At 46.4% G+C, this 6,390-nt stretch overlaps 1 protein-coding gene across 1 annotated transcript in view; it reads right to left on the bottom strand.

The window, feature by feature from the left end:
- NPY2R (neuropeptide Y receptor Y2) overlaps positions 1-5,474 on the bottom strand; it is a 12,617-nt gene extending 7,143 nt beyond the window's left edge. Inside the window, exon 1 of the mRNA XM_032952185.2 lies at positions 5,281-5,474. The gene's annotated coding sequence lies outside the window, so the exon portion shown is untranslated. The remainder of the gene's footprint in view (positions 1-5,280) is intronic.
- Between the last annotated feature and the right edge of the window lie 916 nt (positions 5,475-6,390).

Below are 6,390 nucleotides of genomic sequence, written 5' to 3'. Positions count from 1 at the left end.
CACACTCTCTCACACACACACACCCACACACACACACTCTCACACACACTCACACACACCCTCACACACACACCCTCACACACACTCTCACACACACACACACCCTCACACACACACTCTCACACACACACTCTCACACACTCTCTCTCACACACTCTCTCTCACACACACACGCGACAGCGAAGCGCCCGCGCGATGCAGCTGGTCATGCGCGATCGCCCCACACACACACACGCGCACAACACTTTGCAGGCTGCGATTTACGCCATGTGTTCACCTCTTTACTCTGGCGCACACAACCTAATGCGATCCCCGTGAAGTCTCGTCAATGTATATGGTGGCGGTGATCGGACGTAAGTGCGATTGGCGAGCGCCTATTGAGGCCGGAGCGTATGTATGCGCGCGTGTATGTATGTTGAACTTCTTGCTGAACTTCTTCCGCACTCTACCCAGCTACACCGTGCTCGTCGTAGAGCACGGTGTAGCTGGGTGGTATCCACAGAGATGTTGCTGATCGAGAAACTTCCCAAGGAAGGGCTGGGGGGGGGGGGGGCACAGTCCCAACATATTACGCTTTTGATAATAAAACAAAACATTTTCTCACGTAGGTATCAATAAAATACAAATGTTCGAGGTCTCAAGAGGGCGAGGGGGGGTGGGGGGTAATTGATTGTCTCATGCATCCCAACCCATCCCAACCCCCGCATCCGCCACTCCGCGGCTCTGCACCAGGCTCGCCCACAGTGCTCATGTTGGCACAGCGCACCAGTCACGCATTTGAGGCCGAGTGGACCTAGGGAAGGCCCACGATTGGTTTAGATATTCGTCACTGACGTTGACCGTCAGCGGGAATCAAACTCGGGTCGCCGTGTTCGTAGCGCAGTGCGCCAACAACTGCATTGCCGCTTCCCATATGCATACAGACCAAGACACCCGCACTCAATATCACAGATGGGTCCCCTCGCACTGCCAAAGATGCGCATTTGCAGCGTGAGATGCACTTTAGTGTGGCACACAACAACGCTGGCTGAAAATGCTTCTCACAATGATTCAATTGTCACGCAGCACGGGGCTATTATCTACACCAGATGTGGTAAATATATGGAAATTGAAGAAAGGCTCATTTTATGAACTATTATTTCACTTATCACGATGTGCATGGGAGCTGGGCAGGGAGAAACAGAAAAAAAACAGACACACATTCTAGGTCACTTTTGCACCACCGCCTGCATGTTGTGGCTGTTTCACTGCAAATGTTTGGCCGTGTAGGCTGTGACAACGGCTTTATTGATCCGACCATGAGCACCTGATGTGCAGACACAGACTGCGATCATTGTTAAAGCAAATGTATCGTCATCGAAGCGAACGCACGCGGTCACACGGAACACAAAATCTCCTGCCGCTCTGCACCTTGGAAATCTCGAATCTTTCAGATCATGAGCGATGCACAGACAGCCATGCAGAATATACACACGTTAAAAGGTAACGACGTAGCCCTGTAATTGCTTGCTCATGTTACTACTCACAGCAGGCCCTCCACGAGAGAGAGAGATAGAGGGAGGGGGTAATTTTATTGCCCACACGTCATCCCAGCATATGAGACTTGCAGATCGCACGAACTGCGGTGTACCCATTAACACCTTTGCGTGGACAGAGGCATGGGGGATTTGAACTTTTGCAATAATAAAAAAACGCTAATTCCAATCAATTATCTAAATCCCTTTTGTCAATCCCAGGCTGAATGAAGGCCTCCCTCGCCATGCCGAGTTGTTCTTTGGGGGTTGTTTCGGTCATATTTCACCTGGCTGGTCAACTCACATTGCTCAGGTTGGGGGTTGGCTCGGGACCAGTTCACGTCGATGTTAGCCGTGACAAATAATTGAACGATTATCATCAGGGGGTTCATAGTGCAGTACAAAAAGCCCTGAAATATTGCTCCCTCCGTGCAGAATATTGGTAGACGGTGTTGAAATTATATTAGTATAACGTATACATTATATTTCATGGGTGGAACGTTTCCCAGTGAACGATGGAGTAACGAAATCGGCTCATGTGCAGGTGAATTTTTACGTCACAGGATTGCAAGAGATGGCAGAGGCTTTGGGAGACCTTCAAACCAGCACTGGATTGACCATGGCTGATTATGATGATGATATTACATTGCGCATTACGGCTAACTTGCATAATATCCTACACAGATAATATGGCATTCCATGAGATCAAACAAAATGCATTAAATTGGTAAACTGGATATGAGTAAGCAATGCAGAACGTCTGTGAGTGATCTAAGATAATGGGCCATTTAGCGTCATTGGACTCAATGATTTGGATCAATCACAATGCGGGGAATACTCTGCATACCTCACTGTGTAGCAATCCAATAGCAATTGTGAAAGTGCATTAACATACCCGCTGTAGTCTAAACCATTCCTTGGTTCTTCAGCCAGCATCTTCACATTCATTTATGCAGGGTAGCTCCTCACTTTTCAACTCACCTTACCTGCCAACCTTTTTCGCTTGTCATGTATTTTCGGCACAGAAGTGCGGGCTATACATTCTGTGCACCCTATCGGCTTTGTAGTCGGTTCTGACAACATGAAAGTGGCTATTCCAAATAGCAAACATTAAAGGACAGATATCTCCCATTTAGACTCCTTGAATGTTGGCATTGACCTATATTTAGATTTGCACCATTAGGTGGAGAGGACAACACTGCGCCCATCCGCCTTTGTTTCCAAACTTCTGATGCAGACACAAAATACGGAGCCGTCGTTTCAGGATGAGTCGATATACGGGAAGCCCAGGTAATGTTCACATTCTACACGAACACACTCACACGCACCGCTAACTGAATGTAAAATAGCCTATAACCAAATCACCCTGAATGTGACGCACATTGCATTGAATCATGCTTATCTCCGTTCTCAGAGGCTAAGCATGTTTGTGCCTGGTTAGTATTTTAGGATGGGAACCTGCCTGGGGATACCACGTGTTGTACGTTTCGGCTGCGAGGTGGTCAGGAGATGGCGGTTGAATAATTTATTCTTGAATCTACTTGTGTGGATAGTTCATTGAGCGTTACCACCTTGTATGCATGATGGATTTCCTCTGGGTTCTCTGGTTTCCTCCCACATGAATCCAAACACTCACTAATGAAATTGGCCAAATATGCGAATTGCAGGTCCTCTGAATAACAAAAAAAGTCCCCAGACTTTTCTCGGTAACATGCAATGGCATTACATCCTCAGCCAATATACGGTCCAAAACACACATATGTTTAAACCCAGATTTTGTCGTAAAAAAAATTGGATATGTTGTAGATTACATTATCACAGATCTATGGCAATAGCTGCAGTACAGATTGCCCACCGCGGTATTGCTCTGTACATGTGATATCCAGCATTGACAGAGGAAGGGCCGCCCTGAGCGATGTATTGATCTCTCAAACCTTTGCGATTAAAGCGAGCGGCAGCTGTCAGCAAAAAAAAACCCTCAACAAATAGGCCGTTAATATCCCCTGGTCCTAAAGTGTCGTTAATCATCGGCGCTCGCTGGACTTTACCGGAAGACTAATTAGGAGAGATGGGTTCGACTGGCTTGGGGATTAAAACTGCGTGGTTTTGACCATCAGCTTTTTTTTTCCTTTGCGTGCTCATGCCGCCTATATCCATCTTGCCTCTCTCAATGTGGATAAGCAATCTGGTGCGATCAGCCGTTCATAATAACTCGATGGTAATGGTTATTGATTCGGGTAAAGATTTTTGATGGTGACAGAGGTGGTCGGTAACGGACGTTCCACACCTTGAAAAAGAAGATGATGATGATGATGATGGGGGGAAATGAAAGGTTTTCGATAACGTTTGCAAAGTCGGTAAAAAGAAAAATACCAATACTAAAAAAAAACCACAAAGGCTCTTTTCACCACGGTGCATCTCCTCATGGCATTTAAAGCTCACACACACATTGCATTCGCTGCAATCAGTTGAACAAACAACGATCCATGACGCAGCCTGAAATTTACCTCCTACAGCAAGGCACTGAACTTAGTTGGATTTATTCTTACAGGAATGTTTCTTGACCATGGCACGATATCGCTACAGACTGCATATTGCCTTTGAAATATTAACATCTAAGGGGAAGCTTCTCAATATAGATTAGAGGTAAAAGCATCAGAGAGTGCTCGTTTATGGCAGTCAGGTTTTTTTTTCTTTATTTTTTTTCCAACTGGCGTCCAGCACTTTCCAGATAAAATATTATTTATTTATTCTGCCTCTTCACGTGCATCTATTGCTCCGAGGCTGGTGCATTTAATTTGTTATTTCCTTCATTTCCCTTTTATTTCAACCAGGTAAGAGCCCATTGAGTGTAGACGTGTCTTTTTGCAAGGGAGACCTAAAATACAGAGTACAATTGTAAAAGGTAATTGAAGCATTTTGAAAATTTAATCGAAAAAAAACATACGAAGTTTAAAGCAGTGTTGTGTTCTTAATATATCACCATTTCTGTATCATCGTCATCATCAGCCATGGCCAATCCACTGCTGGATGAAAGTCTTCCCAAGCCGCCGCCTCTCATGATCATGCGACGTAAAATTCCACCCAGTGCCAGCGCGTTGGCGGTTTTGATCGCTCCATCTCCGTGTGAAAGTGTTCTATTCCTTGGCTGTCACCCTATTAGTAATACTTTTCTTGCCCGTGAGCCATCAACCGTTCCAGGCGACGACGTGTTCTGCCCAAGCCCACTTACTTTCCTGAACAATTTGAATGATGCCGTTATCCTTTCGTGCGTGAGCGTTCTCTCATCCTTTTGTTCCTTTTCTGTCACTCCGATGCCTTTTTTGGTTCGACCGTTGCCACATACATTGCACGAACTTTCTCTGACGGCTCAAATCGTTATTTAAATGGAGACAGAATTAAAATAAATTATCCACTTCTGTAAAGAGAATACAAATTCATCGGTGTACACGTTAACATCTGTGAACTCACCAGCGGTGAAAAACATTGATCGATATCTCATAGCCTCAAGACTCTTATTAATTCCTCGCCCGATATTAGGTAATTCAACCGATTGACATGAATTGTACAAAGACGCACACTGGCTCGCGAGTCTCAATGCGACACCGTACTCTTGTCGTGTGACAGACTTCTACATGTCGGTTAACTAAGGCACAACCGTGCAGAGCATTCATGAGTATAACGCACCATTCAATCTCGGCCGCACAAACACTACTACATTTACGCACGTCACAATTCCTACGGAGGTGAAACGCATGGGGCTTACCTTCCTCGAGCACTTTCACAGTGACCTTTCACCTCGGGAGAGATTTCTCGAATTCTCTCGGATCGCCTCGGAGTGGCCTCGCACAGGAATATACCGCGGGGCAGAGCGCGAGCGAGAATGCGTTCCCACAGGCTCACGCATCGCGCGTGCGCGCACAAACGGCACGACTCGAGCCGCACGTACACCCCCTTGGAGCCCCGTCCAATTCTCACCGTGGCACCACCCGCCCCCACACCGCTTCCCAGTTGCTCGCTCCCCCACAACCCACTACCACCCACAGCCACCCACGACTCCCCACAGCAACCCAAGGGGCCACCCGCTCCTACTCACAGCCACACACTCCTACCCATAGCCACCGACTTCTATCCACCGCCGCCCCACTGTTACCCACAGCCACCCACTAACTGCCCATAGCCACCCACTACTACTCACAGCCACCCACTACTACTCACAGCTACCCACTACTACTCACTGCCACCCACTACTATCCACCGCCACCCACAGCCTGGGTACACCCACATTTCACATCCACTGCTCCTCACTGCCTTGTCCATATGATCCTGTACCTTGCAGGGCTGTTATGATTCACCACCTCCCCACTACCGCCAACACCAGAAATTTGGTCATTTTTGTGTCGTTTTGACCATCTCGTTTGTATTGCTTTATCTTTTACATCCATCTCATTTATGCAGCTTTGTTCGGCCGAGTTTTTTCTCAATAAAACGTATTCGTTGATATGTCAGTGTACCAAGGAGGCCAAGACACGAGAAAAAATACACGCGGTGTGGTAAGGACGACACAAAACGGAGTCGATCAAACTGCATGCCTGCTTCGTGACAATTAAACACACATCGCCTTTGATGGTGAACCTTTAAATCGTGACTGCTAATCCATGGCAGAATACATCTGAAAGGGCCCACTCGCGTAATTAAATGTATTCATTTAACTCTTTGACCTGGTGAGTGTCAATTGAAGTTCATTATCACTTTTGTAATAGCTCCAATTGTACCAATTCTGAATATCGCCTGCAAAAATTAAATTGTGCAATAAAATCTATTAATTTGAAAGTTCGTGCATAATCTGCGTTTGTCCCTGTGCTAATTTCTCAAG

Source organism: Petromyzon marinus, chromosome 11 (assembly GCF_048934315.1).
Source record: "Petromyzon marinus isolate PM22_M1 ecotype Great Lakes invasive population chromosome 11, UKy_Petmar_22M1.pri1.0, whole genome shotgun sequence".
NCBI classification, from domain to species: Eukaryota; Metazoa; Chordata; class Hyperoartia; order Petromyzontiformes; family Petromyzontidae; genus Petromyzon; species Petromyzon marinus.
The sequence above is the reverse complement of the archived record's forward strand: the minus strand, read 5'-3'. Positions and strand labels throughout refer to the sequence as shown.